Source organism: Diorhabda carinulata, chromosome 4 (assembly GCF_026250575.1).
Source record: "Diorhabda carinulata isolate Delta chromosome 4, icDioCari1.1, whole genome shotgun sequence".
Lineage (NCBI taxonomy): Eukaryota > Metazoa > Arthropoda > Insecta > Coleoptera > Chrysomelidae > Diorhabda > Diorhabda carinulata.
This window is the reverse complement of record NC_079463.1, coordinates 26065502-26090205: the sequence shown is the minus strand read 5'-3', so window position 1 is coordinate 26090205 and position 24704 is coordinate 26065502. Positions and strand designations below refer to the sequence as shown.

Below are 24704 nucleotides of genomic sequence, written 5' to 3'. Positions count from 1 at the left end.
GATGGTAACAAAAGGTCTCTAGAGATTTTTACTGACTTGAACGACCATGAATATTAAAAGGATGTTAATCTCGCATGCCTAGCCGAATGTTTAAGGGGGATCGGCTTCCCCGAGAGACACGAATATTGTCATGAGCTTATACAATATCTGCCTTCTATTTTAAGAGAAAAAGTGGGTGTGATCATTACATTAATTTAAGTGTATAATCAAAGAAATGTGAAAACAGGGAGGTACAACTATATATCTATAATTTTTTCGTAATATACCATAGCTACCAGATTTTAACTGCAAGGACCGATATTTGGTAATAGGATCATACATATCAAATCAGCTTACGTAACGTGACGCTAAATTAACTGAAAGTGATTATTGATCTCATTTACATTTTTATCTTTTTTAACGAGTTTCTGAGAGACACAAATATAAAAATGCTGACATACAGCTGAGAAAGTTAAGTTTCACATAAAGCTCTTTAGAAGAAACTATCCATCCCATAACAAGAAAAGCCCTAGCACGTACCACTTTTCAATAGCTTAATTATCCTTGTTTACATTAGCAGGTAAGTAATTTTATAAAGGGTCTGAACTTCTTGCTTCCCGTCTGGTTAGCTGGTTAGCAAAAGAGACAAAAATTACGACCTTTAGAAAAACAAATACTACATTTTCTGCATTCTACGGCATGAAAAATTCGTTCTGTGCGAGTACGGATATTGATGGTACTATGAAGGAACTTTATATTGACCATAATCCCAGTGAGTGGCCCCTATTTATTGACTCGTCTGAATACAGCTTAAACGCAGTGATATTACACAATCCTAGTTGGTCATTCTGTGAAGATAAACGAAACTTAAGAAAATATTCGCTTGCTTTCAGACAAAATTAACTACAAGTTTAAGAGTCAGATATGTGGGGACCTGAAAGTGGTTGGAATTTTGATGGGAATTCAGGAAGGGTTCACGGAACATTGCTGTTTTCTTTCCCTATGGGCAGTCGGGCAGTAGATCAACATTAATTAAAGGAAGGTATTTTCATAGGGCCACAAAAAAGAAAACTGCTCGACGATGACAATTTTGCATAAAAGCTCACCAGGCAGAAACTTAGAGCATGGGACATATTTGTTAGTGTAATGTAGTTGCAACAACAGTTAGTTGATGAACTTCTAGACAACTTCTAGACGCCTAAAAATCCCTTGGTACTCGAATGTCATTGAAAAATCATTTCCTCCATTTTCCCGAAAATTTGGGAACTGTCAGTGATGAGCAGAGTGAAAGGTTCCACCAAGATATTAGAACAATGAAAATTCGGTATTAAGGACGATGGGATTCGGCCATGATGGGTGATTACTGTTGGTTTTCAAAAAGAAAAAGTGCAATCCTTTATAAAATGAAAAAGTAGAGCTAATTGATATTTAAAGTGATTTCTTTTATAGTTTTTGTTTTTAATAGATGTGAGGCATGTTTATTTGATGTAAACTATAATTATTTTCAATAAATACGATTTAAAAAACGTGAAATTATTTTTCTAATAAATATGAAATATTTCTATGAATGTAACTTAAAAAGCTTACGTGTTTTGTATAGGTTCTTTTTTTCACAATTTGCTATTCATTCTTGTGTTACTACAAAATTTTTTTGTCGCCCAGAGAAATAATACAAAAGTAAGTCGTTAGTTTGGGCACCTAAATCAAACCTTTTTCATATGGAAAGAGAGAGAAATGTACTAATGAAAAATACGATCTCCGCTTGTCAATTTTCGAAATTTTATGTATGAACTCACCACTTTAACGCTTACGGAAAAACTGATGTAAATCTTTTTGACATTATCGATCATTGAATTTTGTATCGAGTTTGGGGGAGAGTAGTATTAATTCGCAAATACATACTATAATCGAAAATTCTTAAATGGTACCTATAAATTGAGCAAATCATCAGATCAAAAATGAATATGTAGAATTTTGAATCTCTTCAAGTAGAATTCTCAAGTAGAATTCGCATTATGTTCTCCGGCGTAAATCAAATATATAACGGATTGCTCTTTTGTAATTCAAAGATAAAATCGAAATAACGAACTGAACAAGAAGCAAAGACTGAAGATGCAAACGAGATAAAATTTGAATGAATATATATGAATATGAAGGACAATTTTTTGTAAAAATGATAATTTGTACGGTCTATTTCAGAGTGATCAATGTAAAATACAGTTTTGTCAGTATTAAAATAAAGTCTGTAAGAATCAGTCTAGGTTTCAATCATTGCAATATCCTTTTTTTTCCATATAGAAAGAAATCTTCCAGACATAGATCAAATAGGATACAACATTAATGAAACATGTTTATCGCATATTGGTTATGTAAAACCACTAAAAAATAATACTCCTGGTCCCTGGTGAACATCAGAATACGAAGAATCGATTAACTCTTTTAAAATATCATTGCATGAACAAAAAAGAATAAAAATCAAATTAACTCACATGAGCTTAAAAGATCAAGAGCAAAAGCAAGATATCTCGCTTCAAACGAGACAAAAATTTAAAAAAAAGGCACACGCCAAAAAACTTTGTAAGGCCTTATAGACTAATATCTGTAGCATGTACAGTATGTAAGGTTTTAAGTAAGAAACTAAGTCGTGAGTTAATATGGTATGGATAAAAAAACCTTATATCGTCCCTCAAAAATAAATAGGCAATAAAAAAGGAAGTTAAAGATATCCGAAGAAGCTTATAATCTAATTCAGAAATATAAAACACTACAAAAACTAGATGATTGGAACCTAACTGGATATTTAACTGCATTTATATTAGACTTTTTTATATAGTGTAACTTTGTAGTTAGAACAAGCGATCCGATATCTATTAACCAGAAATTAGAGTACTGAATTCATCAAGGATTATTTTTTGTAGCAGTAAACGATTTCACCTGTTGTATCATATTTCCATTGGGGAAAAGTGTTCCACAGTGGAGTCCTTTTTTAATCTTGTTGAACGAATCCAACCCTAACAGTTCAGTTTTAATAAAAATTTCAGTTAATTATACATTCATCTTCAAAATAAAATATCAAAAGTGGGCAGAAACATAATGTTTTTTCTGTGGAGCATGTTTTTTTTATTTCACTGTGTAATACTAGTGTAGTACATACTAGCTGAGAAAATAAACAGAGTCTTAAAAACAGTAGCGATTAGTTGGAAATAGAAACTACAATCTATTTAATAAAAAAAATAAACAACAAATAGCTAATTGGCGACACTACAACCTATTTTGTTAATTAAATCAGTCAAATTTTTACGTTAACGGACGTCCATGTTTCTGAAGATAAATGAAATCAAATCCATTTTTTTTTCTGGCATGCTGACTGAGCTTCGGTAAAATTAATTTGATGTCTTTTTTCGTCAAAACAAATTTGTTGGGTATTTTGGTGTGCCTTCTATAAAATTGCACCTCAATATCTTGTGTTTTGTCGCTAGGACCTTCTAAGACTACCGCAACGTAGTAAACGGTTTTTTTAATATTTTTTCTATTATTTTGAATTACACCAAAACAAAATCTCCAACTTTTGGAGAGCGCACTAAATCTTCAAACCTATTTGGATTTACTTCTGGTATCCAGGTCTCCATTTCTGAGCCAAGAAAGATTTCGTCTTTATCTTCTTTCTCTGAAGATTCAACACGTTTACTTGTAACAATCGAAATCTATTTTAACAGTTTTTACATCTCAAAAATATGTAGCACAAATCAAATTATTCGTAATTACAATAAAATTCATGATTTAATATTGCGGTGCTTGAAGTTTTGAAAAGTTTTTTCCGTAAAGATACGGCATAATTTGCGAGAAGCATTTTTAGTATTGAATTTTACCGAAATATTTGTTATCACTGCTTCATGATCGGAGAGAGCTGAATTAAACACAGTACAGTCGGTGGATTCTGGATCATACGATGACACGAGATAGTCTATAGTACTAGAACTGTGTTATTTCGGAAAAGTCGTTGCTTCTGGACATTATTATAGTACTTCCATGAGATAAGAACAGGCTCATTATTATTTAACCAATGTTCAGTGATGGCAACAATATCTGGAAATATTATTGTCTCTGCTCTCATAAGTAACAAGGCATTCTTCTGGATTGTTACTTGTGGAAGCTGCCAATGACATATATGAGGATGATCTTGATATTTTGGAGATACGGGATTTCCCAGGAAAGTGAATAATAGAGCGGACTATTTTACAATTATTGATAATTTTACCTTTTTTATAAGGTTTAGACCTTCAAAACTAACAATTATTAACATTATGGAGCAAATTGTGGATAGTGTCATATCAATTTCACTTATTATTACAGTAGCCATAGTTTAACTTTCTTATCATATTTTAATATATGTTGCTTTCGCTGTTATGAATCATTTAATTTAATCGATTTTTTCCTATTTTTGAGGACTATTCTTCTTTGATCTAAAGTAGAAAATAGGAAATTCAAATCCTCACTATGATGAGTTGTACATTTAAAAATTAATTTAATTTAATTAATAATTATATAGTTGTCAGAGACATACAAGAGAGCTGTTTTCTCGGAAGAAAAACTTACTGGTGGTTGATCAGTACATAGATTCGGTATAAAGAATAGTGACCATTCCAAGGAAGTAACTAGATAATTTCATTGAACTGTACAAAGCTCCACAACTTCTTTATGTTAAATTTGAATTCATAACATTATTCTGGCTTTATGCTTTCAATCCTCATGTTAAATTAAAAAAAAATAACTCATATTTCTCATGATTTTTCCTTTTTGTCGAGGAACTGTCATTGCCTTGTTCTTTACCATAATTGAATAACTCATAATTTTCTATAGAAATTATCCTGAAATTTTTGTTTCTGCACTTTTTCGCTGATATAACCATGTACAGTAAAGGGACAATAAAAAAATCATTAGGAATTGTTATATAAAATAACCATTAGAAAGTGTTTGAAAAAATAACTCCAATTGTTAAGCAAATCAAATAATTGATCGTTAAGTACTTTCAATCATTTTTTAATTCAATTTATTAATGCATCTAAATGCTCTTAATTTTAGATCTCTTCTGTTTTAAAATTAGAAGAAAAAACTAATTTTAAAGCAGAAGAGACCTAAAAGCAAAAACATTTAGATAGATGCTTTGATATATCAAAAGGTCTCAGAAATTAGAAATTAAAGAAATTTATTAATTAGTCTACTCTTCGTTACTGGTTACTTGAGTGTATGATTGAAGGGTTTCCTGAAAAAGTAAAATAAATAATAAAGGCTGATCATATTTGTATTGTTTAATCAGCTGGTTTTCGTTTATCCAATTCCTAATAATTTGCAGCTACCTGCATTATATGGGTGTTCGGTTTTTTCTTTTATGTTACGAGAGCTGCTGCTGCCATGGTATGTAGATATCAAATGTTTAAAAAGTGTAGTCTCTCATAGCGAGTCTGTTTCTTAATTTGTATGTTTGTCCGTTTCTTTGTTTTTGAATTTGGCGATGTTATTAATTAGATGTATTTTTTCATCAGGACAAAAATTTGATAATCTTTGCATTCATTGTATTACGTGGAATAACTCTTTAATTAGAAAAAAATACGAAAAAACTGCTTGGATAACCTCAAAATGTATGATATGGAGATAAGTGTGTGTGCCAATTCATTTAATCTTATAAAAAGATCCCCAAGAACAAACTTTAACTTAAACAGCATAAAATACGGTGCAAGCGATTATGATTTAAGTCGCTGTTTGAATTTTGACAGCTTGTTATTTTAAAATTTTGATTAAAGATTACGGTGCAAGTGGTCATACACTGAAAAAATAGAAGATGCTGACTAGAGCTTATAGTGAAGTTTGTCATAAAAGGTTTTAAGGATACATTTCGTAAACTATTGCAGGTATACGAGGTCTGGCTATAAAATAACGAGACTGGTTACGAAAAAGGGTTTTATTATAAAAATTATTCTACATTCGAATTTCTCCTTCAATATACTCCCCTTCCCTCGCCACACACCTTTCCATACGTTTTTTCCATTGATCGAAGCAGTGCTGAATGTTTTCTTTGATGAGTGTCTTTAGGAGCTCTGCCGTTTTTTGCTTTACCACTTCCATCGACTAAAATCGAGTCCCTCTTAAAGCAGATTTTATCTTCGGAAACAAAAAAAGTGGCAGAGTGCCAAATCTGGTGAGTACGGCGGGTTTTCGAGCACTGGAGTACGCTTATTGGCCAAATACTACTCGGGCCGATTTTTACGAACTTGTTCTCGAAGTGTAGCCAAAACTAGCAAATAGTAAGTTTGGTTCTCAGTCTGACCCCTCTGGAACCTATTCAGTTATCACAATACCGTTAATATCGAAAAACTATCAACTCGAATTTTAATTTGCTCTCACGGCCCTTACTAAACCGATTACACCACTCAAAAAGACTCGCCACGATATAGAGAATTGTTCCCATAGGCCTCTTGTAACAATTTCTAGCACTCAGTCGGAGTTTTTTTCAATTTAACGAGAAATTTGAGATTGATACATTGCTCCTGTTTTTCGTCACACTTTTCGTCAAAAAAACTTTCAGTTTCTAACTGCTACTGCACAAATACTATAATAGTGACGGAAACGTGTTTCCAACATCAAGATTATTTGCAAAATTGACGTTTTTGTTACCCTTTGACTTTGAATATATTCCATAGCAAATGATGTATTTGTAAAAAACACCCTTTTGTACCTTTGGCATTCAATATGTTTTATAAGAAACGTTTTTGTGACTTTTGATCTTTCATTTCATAAAAAACCATATATTTTCAGCCGTCACCCTCCAAGAATGTAGACTTCTGGGAGGAGAACTCACCTAAAATGCCCTGAACGAATAATACAGTTACGACCCGAAGATAATAATAAATAGACATAAATAAACATTTAATTTGCCATCCCGCAATTTGGAAAATAAAAAATTTGCAAATTAAAAGCATCGTACGAACTATTTATTAATCAATGTAATGAGATAAGAGTCTGGGGAGGATTGGGAAGAGATGCAATAGATATTGATGGAAAATGAAGAAACATATTATGGATAGAGATGATGAGATGTTACGAAATTGAAAATATTGAAATTTAATGTTAAGTGGTTTTACTGTGATTTCCTCATGACGAGTACGCGATGTTTTCACGTAATTGAAAGAGCAACAGCGCAATACCTTATGGAGAAATTCAAAGAGATTAAAAGATAAAAAAAACCATGGGTCACATAGAATCATTGGATTAGATAAAATAATTGGATCAGTATGAATAACATTGTAAGCAGATAAAAAAAGGATATAATTAATATCATACAAAAACTCGGAGTGACTGAACAAAATGAAATTGATGTTAAGAGATTTGGCACTATACAAATTACCAACAATTATCGATGCTAAAAGATCGGAAAAAACTAATTTGTATAGTGTAATCTGGAGTGTAATAAGTATTGATGTTAGTGAATTACAGGACTTTGAATTTTTTTAATAAACGAACTTTTATTGTAAGTAAAATTCATTTAAGCCAGAGTTGTGCCGCTAGCAGAACATTACTGGTTTTCAAATATAACAGCATACTAAAATAATACATTGTAATTACAATATTTCTTTAAGATAAACATACAAAATGTGATATTATTCATAGAAACCCCGTCAATTGCGATAATTCTCTTTTTCTCTTCCCAAGTCTAATTATCTGTAACATTTATTTCTGTATAAATTGAGAACCGCCAATGGTTTTCTGTTTAGTATCAGAAAATCTACGAACCTCGTAAAATAGAGCATACACATTATCAAAATAGGTCAAAGTCTGACATTTGAGGACCCACAAAAAATAAAACAAAAGATTTTCTCGTCGACGTAAAAGTCGCATACGTAGCATTTGATAGAGACCATTTGATAATCTAAAAATAATTACATATAAATAAATAAATAAATAAATAAATATATATATATATAAATATATATATATATATATATATATATATATATATATAATTGCTTTAAATGTTCTGAATTTTTAGGTCTCTTCTGTTTTAAAACTAGTTTTTTCAATAATTCTTGGAAGAAAGATAAAATATAATCATATAATCAATATTTTGATAAAGACTTGAAGAAAAGTCGAAACGTCAAATTCTTCCAAAAATTATTAATAAAACTATTTTTAAAACAGACGAGACCTAAAATTAAGAACATTTAGAAGCATTTGAATGTTCTAAATGTTCTTAATTTCAGGTCTTTTCTGTTTAAAAGTTAGTTTTTTTTTCATAATTTTTGAAAGATTGTTAAAAAATTAACGTTTCGACTTAACTTCAGTCTTTATCAAAATATGATATTGACACTAATCAATAGATCACCTACATCATGAACATTGAAATAAGAATAAAATCAAAATAGAAATTTGTTCTAATAAGAAAAATTAATTTTTCCTCAGTCCTTACATCTCAAATATGTAGCAGTACTTAATCAATCAAATTAATTGTAGTTTTATTAGAATTTACACAATAGAGCTATAAAATTTTCTTAAATTATCTAGGTCTTTTTTATCATTTATAGCTTTTCGTTCTTATGAATTCTCTTTTTGTGTATTAGTTTCCGTTACAAGAATTTTTAAATCTTTATAATTGAATTTAAGTTTTTTTGATATTCCATGATTCGTTAATGTAGTTTTATTTTTTTTTATCGTATTGATGACCTTTTAGTCTATTTTCTAAATACTGAGATGTTTGCCCAATTGATGTTCAAATATCTTGAGAACGAAGTTGGTTTCGTAAACCAGTCTTATCTTATTATTAATTTTATGTAATGTGTACATAGAGAAAATTGATTCTATCATTTTGTTCGATTTCGATTGTTAATTGAAGTTTTTTAGAATTTAAAAAAGATCAATTTTGTAAATTTCAATACAACTACAAATAATTTGATTGATGACTTCAAGATATTTTTGATATATAAAAATTAATTTTTCTTATTAAAATTTCTATTTCGACAAAGAAAGTCAAATTTCATGTGAAATATCTGAAACTGTCTGAAATTATAAAGCCAAGACTAAAATACTGGAAACAACTACCCAAAAAACATTTGGGTATTAATCAAACAAAGAGGAAAGTTATTCTTAAAAATGAAGCATATATCTAATAGGTTTGCCCAACAGGGAAAATACAAACAATAAACAGACGAAAAGAATTCATTCCGGAAAGTAAAAAGGACAGTTCAAGGAAAGTTATTAGGCCAATCATCAGAGGCTTTAGGCAACCTTTTTGGAAAAGACAATCAACTGAAAAGAAGTGGTTACTTCCAGAAAAGTAACTAAATAGAAACAGACATGTGTTCAAACAAAATATCTGGATACGATCTAATGACAGGAGCACTATTAAAGAAGCAGACGGAAAAAATCACTATTAATTTTTAAATAAAGTATCTTCCAATTATCTGGAAAATGACTATTAACGATTTTAAAATTTGAAAAAACAAAGTAGAGGTTAAATTTTCTCTTGTCTGTATCACAATTCGTTGAAAGGTTATTTCTAAATGGACTTAATATCATTATAATAGGAAATAGGCTTTTATAATACCACCACACTTTGTGAAATACAAATTTTCAATTTAGTTAATTGTGAATACATAATTCGAAGTTAACTACATATTATGAAACTTGTCCTCGTGGTCATAGCCGTAGACTCAACTTTCATCTCTAGAAATTTTGTCAATGGAATTCGTATCTACATGAAAACTATTTGCAAATTGAAACACGTTTTTCTTGTCGTCTTGTCACTTACTACACTTCTGTTTTAACGAAAACTTCTGTCCACTTTTCGAACATTTTCATTTGTTATTCAATTCGAAGAATGTGCTGACCACAAATCGTCTTCAACTAACTCATTTTGATTTTTATATCGCTCATACTGCTTGTAAACAATCGTATAAGTTACTGCTTTACCAACATAGAGAGATATCAACGTTTCGTGAGTCAAGATTCATATTGTAATAACACCAAAGCGAACTGGCAGATTAGAACGGGTTCAAACATGTCACTGCTTGTCCAAACCTTGGGGTATGAACAGATTACTTGTAATATTTATAAAGAAAGTATATGCTACTACAAAAATTCATTCATCATATATTTTTATCACAGGTATACAGTATACACATGAGTGAAGTAAGGATGAATTTTAAAATTTAAATTATTTCATTATACATCATTCATTTTTTATACATTTTTTATTCCAAAAGTTATTATATTATTTAAACCGCTTATCAGTTCAAACTTCAAATTTTGCCTGGATAATTTTCTGACTTCAATATTTTTCGAAACTTAAATCGTTTTCTTCCGACACGGGACAATTTCACAACTCAATTTTTTATCAACACAATTTAACTTCTAACTAAAATATATTAAGTTTTTCCTTTGTATGATGAATAACTATTGAATTTTCTAACTTCAAGATAATAATTGTTTTCTATGGTAAATCGAAATTTGCATTACTAATTTGAGAAATATACTTACAAATAAATAAAAATAGTAAGTTATGCTGATGACGCAGTAATCATCTAAGAAGACGAAGACAACTTACAAAGGCTACTTACTGTATAGATTTGAACAAATAGCGAAAGCTTTTAACATGCAAATATCCCTGAAGAAAACCAAATCTTTTACAGTATCCAAAGAACCCAGAAGATGTAAACTCGCGATATATGATCAGAGTGTAGAACAAGTTATGTCATTTATATCTAGGAACGAACATAACAAGTAATAGAAATCTAAATTCAGAATATACAATACCTGTGTGAGACCAGTAATGACATACGCGATAGAACTACTGAAATCCGAACGCTGAGATCAATAGCGGGACACACATTATTTGACCACAAAAGAAATGATAAAATAAGTGGATATGTGACATCCAGGATGTAGTGAGATGGACGAGAAATCGGCGAAAGGAATGGAGAGACCACGTGGGCAGAATGTCAGGTGACCGGTTGGCAAAGATTGCTAAGGAAAGCCGAATACATCCTGACCACCAAGACGATCATCTATAAGATTTTATGAAAGCTGGTCTCATCATCGGAGCTGTAGCAAGGCAATCATTAAAGCAAACACAGGACCAAGTCCTAACGTACGATGAAGAAGAAGAATTACATTTTGAATAACTTACTTAGACGAATACATCTGAATCGCACTGTAGACAGTGTAGACAGTGTAGACAGTGTAGACAATGTAGACAGTGTAGACAGTGTAGACAGTGTAGACAGTAGTGATAAAGTAATATTTAAAAATATGAGAAATGAAAAACCTCAAATGTTTTGATTTAGTCAAATGACAATCAAATTTTTATCTACGTACGATTTTTTTTGGTCTATTAACATTGAAAAACATGAAAGCTCTCAGCATATAGAATATCAAAATACATTTTGGATTAAAAGTGAGATGCCCCTAAATATTGAAATCTCATTACACAATTTCTCATAAAAGTAAGTCGCACGTTATGAAAATAAAAGGTATTTATGTGATCAATTTTTGAACAATTTCTTAATTTTACTTTCGAACATTGTCATAAAAAACTATGAAATCTTGGGCCATTTATTCAATGCTGAGAACATTCACAACAACAATATTAACGTAGCAAATAATCCAAAATCCTACTAAAACGGAAATAGAATATATTTAAAAGTTAGTTACTAATCGAAAGTCATATATAGAACAAATTATTAAGTTTCTGAAAGATGTTGTCAAAGGTAAACAATTATAATATTGAGTAATTATGAACACAAAAACATGAGTTCTTATTTTTTGTTTTCAGGTTATCTTCTTCATTGGTTTACGCCTGGCTTGCCGGATACAAGAACTTAGAAATATAAAAATGCAACAAATACATGTCAAAAGTACATGAATTTGCATCCTCCTAGTATGAAATTTCCCTTGTTTGCTAATTACAGAAATTAATGAAAAAAACAGGCTGTTGGGATAAAAACAATTGTTAATGCACTTCGTAAAATTACTAAATATTTTCAGCTGCCGAAACCAAAGTCATTGTTTTAGGAGATTTTCAACCACTGTTAGTTGCTGCAAATTATGAATCACAACACTCTACGAATTTCAAAAGCGATTAATCTAATGTACATTAACGAAATATCCAGTTTTGCATAAGATTTAAATGATTATATGCTACACAACGTCGGACATTTTAAAATTTGCGGCTGGTGCTACAGGAAAACTTGTTATCTTAGTCTACTTAACCGACAGAATCCTGATATTTTTTTATATTGTCATTGGGTTGAGGATATTGACACGGAAGGATGACCCAGGCAACGTTTGCTTCTTCTTCTTCTACTGCCTTGCACCTACAGTGCGTTGGCGTTTATCTTATGGTCAGACATCTATTTATAGCGGCATGACACAGCTCACCGGTGTTATTTATGCCAGTCCAGTGTTTTATATTGCGTAGCCAAGACATTTGTTTTCGGTCTACGCCTCTCTTTCCTTCGATCTTTTCTTGTATGATCAATTGGGGTAAAGTATATCTTTCTCCTCTAAGAACTTGACCAAAATCTCCAACCTTTCGCACCTTGATCAAGTTAAACAACTCTCTCTCTCTCAGTCCCCGCTCTTCTTAGTACATCCTCGTTTCTCACTCTGTCTGTCTATATTATAGGCAACATTCTTCGAAGGGTTCACATTTCAAAGGCTCCTAGTTTATTGATGGACGATATCCATGTTTTCATGCCGTACAGTAAAATTGACCACACCTAACATTTGACTATTCTATACCGAAGGTCAAAGGAAAGATTAAACGTTTCCTAGGTCACTTTAAAAAGCTTTAACCAATCAAAAACACTGGCATGTGTATCCTGATGCACATATTTCTACAGTTTGTCCACGTAAGTTGGCGGCATATGGGAAACTTTTTTATAATTAATTTTACGAAAAAAAGTTATTCCTTATAAAAAGTTCTGCATGGTCCGAAACCTAAAATTCAATCATCGGATGTTATATCTTTTCAGTCGTATACGAGGTTTACCAAAAATGTGATTTTGGCTCTAGAGTACCTTTCTTTTTGACAATATCGAAAATTGTTATGAAGAAAAGATGTTTAGAATTAAAAATAGCTTTCAAATATTCAACATTGTTCATTTACATTGAAAAAATATATTTTTTTTTTCTAAATTCTCTCTGCGATTACGTTGAAAATTTAAGTTTGCACATTAATGCATAATTAATCTAGGATGCACTGGCATTTTTTAAAACTGATAATTAAAGTAGGCTTTGGGAACTGTCTAAATATCGAACATTCGAAAAAAACGTCAACAATCATATTTAAAAAAGTGCCACGGTATTTAAACACTTTTTTTAGGCAGTCTAACAGTGTTTTTCATAGTTTTTAGAGATCCGTATTTTATGTACAGACATGTAAACAGACGTATTTGTTTATGGAAAGTTAGACATGCCACCAACATTAAATCTGGAAGAGAAAAAAGAGATTGTGCTAATAGTGAGTGATAAGTATAAAACATTTCCAGAAGCAGCAGACATTTTTAATTTCCGACATCCAGATAAAAATATTCACAATGAAACTGTTAGAAAAATATTTAATAAATTTAAGACTTATGGAGATGTACATAATAAATTTAGTAAAAAATGCCACAGCATGATAGAAAATAATGACATTGCGCTGCAAGTAACGCTAAATATCCTTTACGAAAAAGGGCATATTCATTGCCAACGGATATAAAAAATACAATTTTAAAGATTCTAAATAAATACAAATATCACCCTTACAAACTTCAAAATTTTATACTTTAAGACCAGGAGATCATGATAGACGATTCGAATTCTATTGTGACATACAGGGAATCTTAGTAAATAACCCATTTATGTCAAAGTGTATTATTTTTACGGATGAAGCAACATTCTTATCAAATTGAACAGTTTCTAGCCAAAACTGTCGTTGGTGAAGTGATACAAAGCCACATTTTACGTTGAAAACTCGAGACCAATATTCGTTCAAAAGAGACGTCTGGTGCGGAATGTATAAAAATCAAATAATTGGACCTTTTTTTATCCGAGAAACCTTGAATGCTGATCGTTATTTGTGCTTTTTAAACAATGAAATGAATGATTTTCTTGACAACCTTCCCTTACTTGAACGTCAGCAGATATGGTTCCAGCAGATTAGATGTGACATACATTTGACGATACATTTGAAAATATTTTCAATGGAAGGGTTTTTCATCGTTTTTCGGAAATTCCTTGGCTTCCGCGGTCTCCGGATTTAACCCCACTCGATTTTTTTCTCGTGGGGTTACTTAAAGCAAAAAGTTTACCTTCAAAAGCCATGTTGACCATTTAGAGAGAATATTTGCAGAAGCGGTTCGTAATATAACTTCCCATATGGTTAGCAATGTCTTAAGAGAATTCTGTGATAGAACTGTTACATGTACAAACAGAAATGAAGGATATGTATAGGCATTAGTAAATTGAAGATAGTAATTATTCATTAGTATTTATTGTAACAAAATAAATTATGCATACAAACTTCATTTAAATGCATCGATAGAATGTTACAAACTAGTGATTAAGCAACTTAAAGGTTATCAGTGTTCGATAAAAATTAAGAGATTATTTTTTTTTAAAGTTTATTTAGAATTGTTTAATCAAATTTATAATTAATAAATACAATGCATTAATATGCAAACTTAAATTTCCAACGTAATCCCAGAGAAAATGAAGAAAAAAATATTGTTTAGATGTAAATAAACAATGTTGAATATTTGAAAGCCATTTTCAATTCCAAACATCTTTTCTTTATAACAATTTTCGAGATTGTCATAAAGAAAGTATATTTTTTGAAAAACCTCGTATACGACTTAAAAAATTTAACATCTAACATTTTTTTCATAAAACCACTAATATAAACATGTTCAATATGCCGCCAACGTGGTATAAATTATCTATCTAAATCTAAAATGAAGATTTCAGTTTCGATTGTTCAAAATTCTTCATGAAAATTTACAATTCAATGTGTTGCTAGGATGCGAATGAACTGATTTGTTTATACTCGATGTTTCTATATTCGACCGACAACGCTCTACCACAGAGAGATCTCAATAAATGATTCATTTTGATATAGGAATACGAACCCTTACGGTGCCTTGTTGCTGAGATATAGAGTGCTCAAAATGAAGAAACTTTGAAAAATTTAACCATTGGCGCGCTGTCAGGGTTAGTTGTCACTTTTATCCCCCTAGTTTTTACGCCACTGGAGCAAATTCTTTTTTTAATTTTGTTCTAAATTGCCTGATTATATTTAGTTAAAAAACGGTGTAGTAGAAATTTGCCTCTAAACAAAAGTCTGCAGGTAATTAAATACTACTCAATATTTCTAAATTATAATCTAGTAGGCACGTGTCATATATTTGATAGTTCGTGACACTTTGTGGATTCGACACGATCTTGATAGATTAAATAATAGAATTTTAAATTAGTTTTTACATTAATTTCGTTGTTATAAAATGAATTTTTAGTTGATCGATATATTAATGATTTACGGGGAAACTCGAAAAAATAGTAGAATCGCACCAACAAAGAATTCGCAATCGTCGAATTCCACATCATTCTACATTTGCAAGTATTGAAAGAAGGCTAAAAGAAGCCGGAAACTTGTTAATTAAAAGGAAAAATGCTGGGAAGCAACGTACAACAAGGACTGTGCATCTGGAAGAGGAAATATCAAATATTTTTGAAAGGCCATCTTTCAGTACTCTAACTGTGTATAGCGCTTTAAGAGTTGAACATTCAACTGCGTGAAAAGTTTTAAAAGAACAAGTGTTACATCCATACAAATTGGCCAGTGATTTACTAGGAAAGGAGTTTTCAACTCTAGAAATAGTCACATTTGGGATGAAGAAAATTCGCACTTTGTTCGTGAAAGTATGTTTGGTGATTGCTTAATCGGGCCTTGCACTTTACCAAATAAATTAAATGGGGCAATTGTTGGATGAATTGCTGGAGAATGTATCGTTAAATACTAGACAATGCATGTGGTTTTAGAGAAAAATCGATTGGTCGGGGTGGACCCAATTGTAGGCCAATTTAAAACAAAATTAAACATCCATAAAATCGACGACAATCACTACAGAAATAAATATTCAACATCTATGCAAAAGCCACTACTGCAAACTAAATATTAGAGAAGACTTACATTGTTTCCATGGAATCTGTGGACGAGTTTTTATTGTGGAAGACATACCATAACTTCATCAATCACAAATTATCATTGACGTTGTTACTCTGAAACATACCAAAATTGCATTTGTTTCAAATTAAAAGAAAAAAAAAAAACGTTTAAGCTCCAATTATTCATACAACTTCAAGGGCAAAAATGACAAAAAATTTCAGTTTTCAATTACTTTCAGATTATCTGTTTTCTGGAAAATATATATATGAGACAAATAAATGTTACAAGGTGTTCCACTGCACGTGAAAAGTGTAGGAAATGGGTTTTTATTATTTCTTGTCAAACGGCAAATTTTATCACAAAATTAAATCAGAGAATCAGATATCCACCCTTAAAAAGATAAAATAGAATATATAGTGCCACAAACCTATTAGTAATTCCGGAAAAATTGTGGAGTTCGTCAAGTTGGCATAACTCATACAATGAAGTAATACGAGACCACACTGTATCAGAGAAATTTGGGGTTGAATGCTACTGAAACTGTTTTAATGTTGAAAACAGCTTATAAATAAAGCTATGGGAGAAAATTGAATGTATGACTGGTTTTTGTGGCAGACAATAAATTGGGTTTTCCACCAGGTCAATGCATTTGTAGACGGAGCTATATACGCTGCTCCACGCACCATACTTGGCTGATCTCACTCCATGTGACTGTGACTATTTCTTATTTCCATGTATGAGAAGAGGTCAGTATAAACTGAAAAAGGAAGCACCACTGAGTCAAATATATCAGTTGTACTCGTAATAGATAGTAGTTTGAATAGAATAGAATAATTCGAATTATATAACTTTTAAAAAATAATTCAGGTTATTTTTGGGTCCCCTCTCGTATATATGGCTGAAGGCCCAGTGAAATTGATCTATAGCAGTTTGTAGGTTATTAACTCAAGACTTATCTACATCTTCAATCCCCTCACGGTTTTCCTTTTCCATATCGGTCGTCATTTGAAGGTTGATGCAGGTATTCGCTATTCACGTTTCAACCAATAGCTATCAAAATACAAAATTAATTACACAATGTTGTACAGGATAGGGAGAAAACATTAAACGTTATTTAAGATAGATAAATTTAGTATATACGTCGATATTTTGGTCATAGAGTTACTGGAGTATTTGATAGCTCTAATGATTATACTAGATATACGAGGGTTGTCTGAAAGTTTCCTAATAAATAAGCAAGATATTTTTTCTATAATTATTTATATTCATGTTCTATAATTTGCAGCCCTTCCAAATAATGTATGCCATATTTCTCTTCAAATAGGAGTTTACGTATGTGATAACCTTTTTCGTACTATGAAACTTTAAGGTTAGGGAACAAAAGAAAGTCGCTGGAGGCCCAATCTGCTGAATACGGCATGTGGTCAATCAATTCGAAATGTAATTCGTGAATGGCGATTATCGAAGTATAGAAAGGAGGGTCGTTCTGACGGAAAAACATTTTCTTTTACCTTATCAAGAAACTATGCGTGATAATTTCCTGTTATTGTTTTACCTTGGTCGATAAACACAATACAATGACTATCCCAAAAAGTGGTGGCCATTACTTTTTTGTCCGATGAAGCCTTTTCGAAGCAAGTTCACCCTTTCAATTGACTGTTTTTTAAATTTAGAATTGTAGAGGTGGATCCACTGACTCCACTACTGCTTTAACCGCGTTAATAAGACCAGGGAAATGTTCCTTTGAAAATGCACTTTTAGTCCTAAATAAGCAAAAGCGGCACAAAATGCGCGAATAGCTTACGCATACATAATTCTTCAAGTAGTAAATAGCAAATGCGTTCTTTCACCATTTGGTGAACTTTTTGGATGAAATTGCTCGTTATCGCAGTTTTAGGCTGTTCCTAATGCTCGTCATCAGACCAGACAGCCTCCTTCATTTGCATTAGCATATTTTCTTTCAAAAAAATGAATATTGACAGCTCGATACTAAATCTTTCCCTATTTACAGAAAAATCTTCACAACGACTCACTTATAAATTCTCAAACAAAAACTTAAGATCCAAAATGGCTAAAATTTGAATGAGGATTTCTCAAAATATGCGCAAATATTCCCAGCTCATATTTATATGTACTCACATCTTCAGGTTGAGCTCTGAAACTTTTCAGACCACTACCGTGTTATAGCCTTGGAAAACATTGTCAAACTACAGCAATAACTTCAGATTCTGACATTTTGTTTGATCAATTTTTTTTATATACACTCGTGAGCAATAAAATTATCTGAGCACGGAATTAAAGCAATTGCATTTTTTTTAGTAGATTCTTGAAGCTGATATCAACTGTTTCTTGCTCTCACAGTCCAAGAATATGATCGGTAACCACCTTTTTCACCCCTGATTATAATAGTGCTAATTAGGGGTAACTGACCCTTAAAAAAGTTTATCTACGTGACTTAGTATCAGATAGCCATCAAACCTGTACACATCTCCCTAACAACAAATAAGAATTTTACCTGAAATGGAGACAACAAGTGATAAAGCTGCTCAAGCGGTCACCCTATTGCGACAAGGTCAAAGTCAACGAGTCAGTACGCTGAACATGAGTCAGTTTGGTGTTTCCAGAGTTCACCAAGAGATGTAGTTCCAGAAAAAATGGTGCACTTCCCAGAGAGATGACCGATTTATTGCCAGCACATCGCTGAGAAATCGGACCCTCACTGGGCCAATAAGAGCTCAGAGAAATACGAAGAGAGGCTGTGAGCTACTGGGCTAGTCAAATGTAGACTTAAGACAGGTAACTTCGAGCCAAAAAGACCATCTACTGACCGCCAGACTACCGAGCTACGATTTGCCAGGGAACACGTTAAATAGACTAACGAACAATGGGGCTCTGTTCCCTTCTAATACGAAAGTAGAGTGCACCTGCAAGGTAGCGATAAAATAGGGCAGAAAAGTCTACAGAAGAGCTGGAGAAATATTCACACAGTGCTGCATAAGAGGGTATTCCAATATTTTCAGCAAAAACCGAGTTGATTTTTATTGAAACTGGCGGGGACCTGGGGGGATTTACGGCGAATAGATACATAGAAGAAATTTTAGGAAATCATTAGTTCCCTATGTCAGTTTTATCGGCGAAAACTTCATCTTAATGGAGTATAATCCGTTCCGTCCATATGCTACTATGGGATGAACTTGAGAGAAAAGTTCGTGCTGGAAATCCTGCACCAGCCACCATATCTGAGCCCAAAAAGGCGCCTACTGAACAAGATCGATGATCCATGAAAAAGCTGTTGGGGCCAAGGGTGAGAACGCTAAATATTTATAGGTTAATGCGAAATAAATTATTATTTTGAAGAACTTCAGCTTGTATTTTCTTTACTGTTACTTTTTTAACCCTTTTTCCTTCTTTAAGATTCCGTTTCGTTTGATATTTTTTCTTCACCACAAAAATAACTCAATAACAACATAAACCACTCACTATAAAACTAAAACTCATGGCTTTGAGAAAGGAAGATTCCCTGCTAGAGACTTTAGATAGCGAGCGTGTGACTTAAGTCGATTTTTTTGCTCGCGTGTGTAGTTTCGACGATAAACAAGAAATTTCTCCCAAATATATAAAAGTAACAAACAAGCTAATAATGATCTTGGTTTACTGATAATTGAAACGGCAAAAGAACAAATAGACCAACTTGAAAAAAACAACTATTCTTGTTGATGAAAATGTTGACCCACTGATATTACTTACTGCTCGAGCTCCCACCGAAAAAATCATTTGTTGATAAATTATTATAATAATCGAAGCCTCTTTCCATACTTATTAAATTAGCATTTATTTCACATTTGCACTCATTTGAAAGATCTTTTTGTTTATTGGAGTGAAACTTATCATTTTTAGTCGCAGATAAATATTTAATACGAGAGGGTACCCAAAAATAACCGGAATTATTTTTTAAATGCTATATATTTACAAAACAACCTTATCCCCTTCAAAATACTCCCCATTACAAGTAATACATTTGTCCCAGCGGTGCTTCCACTGTTCGAAACATTGTTTGAACTTATCTTTAGAGATTGCTGCAAGCTCCTGTCTCGTTCTTTTCTGGACGTCTTCAATGTTTTCAAATCGCCGTCCTTTCATGCCCCTTTTCATATGTGGAAACAAGAAAAAGTCGCATGAGTCCGGGTCAGGCGAGTAAGGTGCGTGTGACAGCGGAACCATGTTATTTTTAACTAAAAACTGGCTGAGTGTGCAGGTGCGTTGTCATGGTGGAAGAACCAGTCAACTGTTTGCTGAACCGAGCTCCAAGATATTCCAATGATTTCAGACAGTTGATCAATTGTCTGTCGACGGTTTGAGCAGCACAAGCTCTCGAATTCTTTCAACATTTTTATCGATTCGGGCAGCTGATGGACGTCCAGGGCGAGGTTTGTCATCAATCGACAAGTCGCCATTTTTAAAACGATCAAACCACCCATACACTTGAGTATTCCCCATAGCATCATCTTTGTAAGCAGTTTTCAACATTAAAACTGTTTCAGCAGCGTTTTTACCGCATAGAAAACAAAATTTCACGGAGTCACGTTGTTCACTTAAATTTGTCATCATAAAAAAACGAAGCAGCAGTGAAACAGCACTAGTCTAATACATAACGAGACTTGTTCTACACGACCGATCTCGGTGGTTTCGTCAGTTAAAGAGTTTGGCTATCTTTACTTCTTCTATTATTTTAATGTTGAATTTATTTTCCACAAATGTCATATTACGTTTTGAATCTGACGGCTTGTGTACAGGGCATTCTTCTGTGAAGTATTCATATGCTCCACCAGATCTTTATCTCCAGACTCAGCCGCAAACCGCAACAGGACTCTAAAATTACCATTATTCAGGTTCCGGTGTAATTTGTATGCGCCCCGAATCGATTTCACGTACCTCTTAAGGAGATGCCTTTTTTGCCGCGGAAAATTATTTCTTTTACAAAGGGGATTAGTTTCTTTCGATTCTCCTCTTGTTTTCTCTTTCTTTCTGAAGACAGCTGTTCAGTGACCGAAAAAGCCTACGAAAACATTACTTTTAGAAAGTTATTTGCCATTGATATAAAACGACAACAATGCGAACAATATAACACTGGTTCATGGAGGGCATTAATCATTTACATCTTTTCGACAAGTCCAATATTTTGTTAAAATATATTAAGAATTAAAGAGAGCTATTCCTTTGAAAAACCATCCCACCAACTATTTCAACATTAATTTCAATTGATGTAAACATATTTATAATACGTAAATATTGATCCACAACGTGGACCACGAATTGAAAAAAAAATATGAATCGAGAGGATATTCAATGCTCGTTCTGAAAATCCAAACCCCAAATTTACTTGTTGATTCGATAAAAAGATATTAATTAACTCCGTGGGAGCAAATTCAGATTAGAAAATATTTTTTATTTCCTGTCCAAAGTGTCCTCTGGAAAAAACTAAAAATACCTATCAAATGCTCCTAATTCTCTCGTTTCAAAAATATTTTGCTTTTTGTCTAAAAAAATTAACTAATTATTCCGGATTATTTATTGCGCACAGGCCTGTGAGTTAGTTGTGCGCGTTCGCAGAACTTGATGAATCGAAGTCTCCATGAGTTGGAGTAACGGTCGTTTGTTATGATGTTGAATCAATTTGAATTAAGTGACTGAAATAGTGTAGACGATAGGAGATCGTTCTATTTACTAATTAAGTAACGCGATTACAGTAATAAATGGATCTCTCAAAAGTCACATGTTTCCTAATGCACTTTTAATGTTAATTAACTTTTTATTACATAAACATGCACTACCAGTTCCTTTTTTTACTTCAAATATTAGTTTGACATGCTATACTTTGCATCCAACGACGCCGATGACTTCCATCCAATTATTACTGTAATTGCGTTACTTAATTAGTAAATAGTACGATCTCCTATCGTCTACACTATTTCAATCACTTAATTCAAATTGATTCAAACATCATAACAAACAATGTTACTTCATCCCATGGAGACTTTGCGATTCATCAAGTTCCGCGCACAGCCAACTCACAGGCCTGTGTGCAATGAATAATCCAGAATAATTAGTTAATTTTTTTTCAGGTTTCCCTAAGACTATAGACAAAAAGCAAAATATTTTTGTAACGAGAGAATTAGGACCATTTGATATGTATTTTTAGTTTTTCCAAAGGACACATCTGAATTTGCAACCACGGTTTTAATTAGGGTAAATGTAGGTAATGGGGATCACTTGAGCGAAAATGAAAAAAAAAACCAAATCTATGAATCAGCTGTTTATTACTCTGTTCTTATTATAAACTTTACTTTACTAACTACCGATTGAGATCATTTTTAATTACTTTGGTTTATTAGTTTTGGTACAATAGAATTTAAAAAAAAATAACTTTGATCCTGATTGTCAACTTGGGTTGGCAATGGTGATCAGTATGTGGGCAATGGTGATCAACACATGTCGCAAACATAATTGTGCGCAGTATCCCATCCAGTACAGTCGGCATGAGCCCAGAGCCCACAAGAAGTGCACCAGTACCATGTTTCATTGTTTCGGCCGAATTCATACAAGACACAAGCTGCTTGCATCTTTTGCATCGTCATTTTCCTGGCATAACACATCGGTGTTCACGTCTGACGTCCAATTATCATTGGAGTTCTGCAGAATTTTCTACTTAACCTTGTCACGACTACCCTTCTGTGGCTTGATTTTCTTTCCTGTTCTTTTTCCTTCGTTTTTCACAGCTTTGGCCTTCTTTTTATTTTCTTTTTCAACTAGGGCGTCTTTGATCGGTGTGGATGTTAAAATCGTTGCATGCTGTTTTTTCATTCCTTGTCTTGTCTTGACAACAGCTACCTTCTTAGGCATCTGAATGAAATTTTGAATTTTTGGCAGATCCTTAGATGTTGATGGTATATCAATTTGAGACAACGATGCAGTCGCTGGTCCAGAAGTAGTGGAACAGAATGTGGATGTACTTGGAATAGGAATGTTTCGTTCTAGCTCAAAAGTAGGCGTTAGGGATGATGCAGGGACAACAGCACCAGCAGAAGTCGATTCAAAAATAGAGTCAGCAACTTCTTGAGCAACAATTGGCTCTGGTTGAAGGACTTCAGCTACTATAAAGTCATCATCTGAAAAAACATTTGGATGTATAGGAAATATGCCCGTTGATTTGAATCCTCCTTCGGCCTTACTCAAGGAGGCAACATTAGAAAATGCTTTTTTGACCAACGAAGCTATATCATAGGGTGTTATTCTTTGTGACAGTTGGCTCTTCATGGACCAAAAAAGGACACATCTAATGGCTGCATGCGATGAGATGTATGTGGTAGTAAAGATAGCATATGGACATAGTTATCCTTACAATACTCAAAGATGGCTAGAGAAATGTGGCTCGCATGATTATCCATCCACGAGAAAATTCAGGATTTGAATTTTCAGAACGAGCATTGAAAACCCTTTCGATTCATATATTTTTTTTATTTTTACGAATATTTGGCTGCTAGCTTGATGGAGCTGATCACGAAATAGTTTTTGTTGAACTGGGTTCATTTCCACGCTCTACATAAGTACAGAAAGTTGGAACAAGGATTTATGTGTTACTAAGCGACATCTGTTGGAGTCTATGTAACATACAAAGTTTCGTTATGGCATGTTCACTGTTCATTTCTGTTTGCTTATAGTTTCTTTTATTTTAGCTATGCCCACTACATTATTATCTCCCAATAGTACAAAAATACTGGATAATGAGCGAAAACGGCATATAAAAATATCCAAATGAGCATGGGCCAAAAAAAACATCACTCTAAATCGATTGAAACAAACCGCATTCGAATTATGTCAAAATTGAACATTGTGTGTCGATATTTATCGGAAAAAATTCACTCACAAAGATGCTGCGTGGCTGAAAATTTGTGCATTGTGGTACCTGAGAAGGTTGCTGTTAAGAAAATGGGCTCAATACTGGTAACCTTCAATAAACAGGCTTGTACAATTACAAACAAATAATTAGTAATAGATTTTTGGAATAGAGGTTATGGAGCTCTGAAAACATATATTGTTTTAGCAACTCTTATGGAATGTTTGAGACGGATGTTACGTTCTCTTTTCCGGAAATACAGTATTATAAATTATTATCTAATCATCCAGTATAATTGAGAAGAAATGTGAATAAACTAAAAGTTGATATAGAGAAATGGTATGAGTATCATCTAAAAGTATATTTTGTTAACACGAGCTATCGATTTAGGTCATTGATTAGATTAGTTAGTTTGTGTTGATTGAGCTCCCATTCCGTTTCATGATTCACTAAAATCCAAATCGAAATCAATGCTGTTCAAACAATAATTAGAAATGCATAGAGTGTGAATTAAAACGTCAGAAAATTTGTATTTGCGTGCTATTTCTCGTATTATCGATTGGAAACAAGTTTTGTGAACTTCGGTCACTTCCAGTTTTAACTAGAGCACGGTAACATATTTTATTACACGGCCAT

General features: G+C 32.7%; 1 protein-coding gene across 1 annotated transcript in view; it reads right to left on the bottom strand.

The window, feature by feature from the left end:
* Positions 1-24704, bottom strand: part of LOC130892386 (uncharacterized) — a 124518-nt gene that overhangs the window by 87863 nt on the left and 11951 nt on the right. The window contains exon 2 of the mRNA XM_057797789.1: positions 16199-16287. The gene's annotated coding sequence lies outside the window, so the exon portion shown is untranslated. The remainder of the gene's footprint in view (positions 1-16198; positions 16288-24704) is intronic.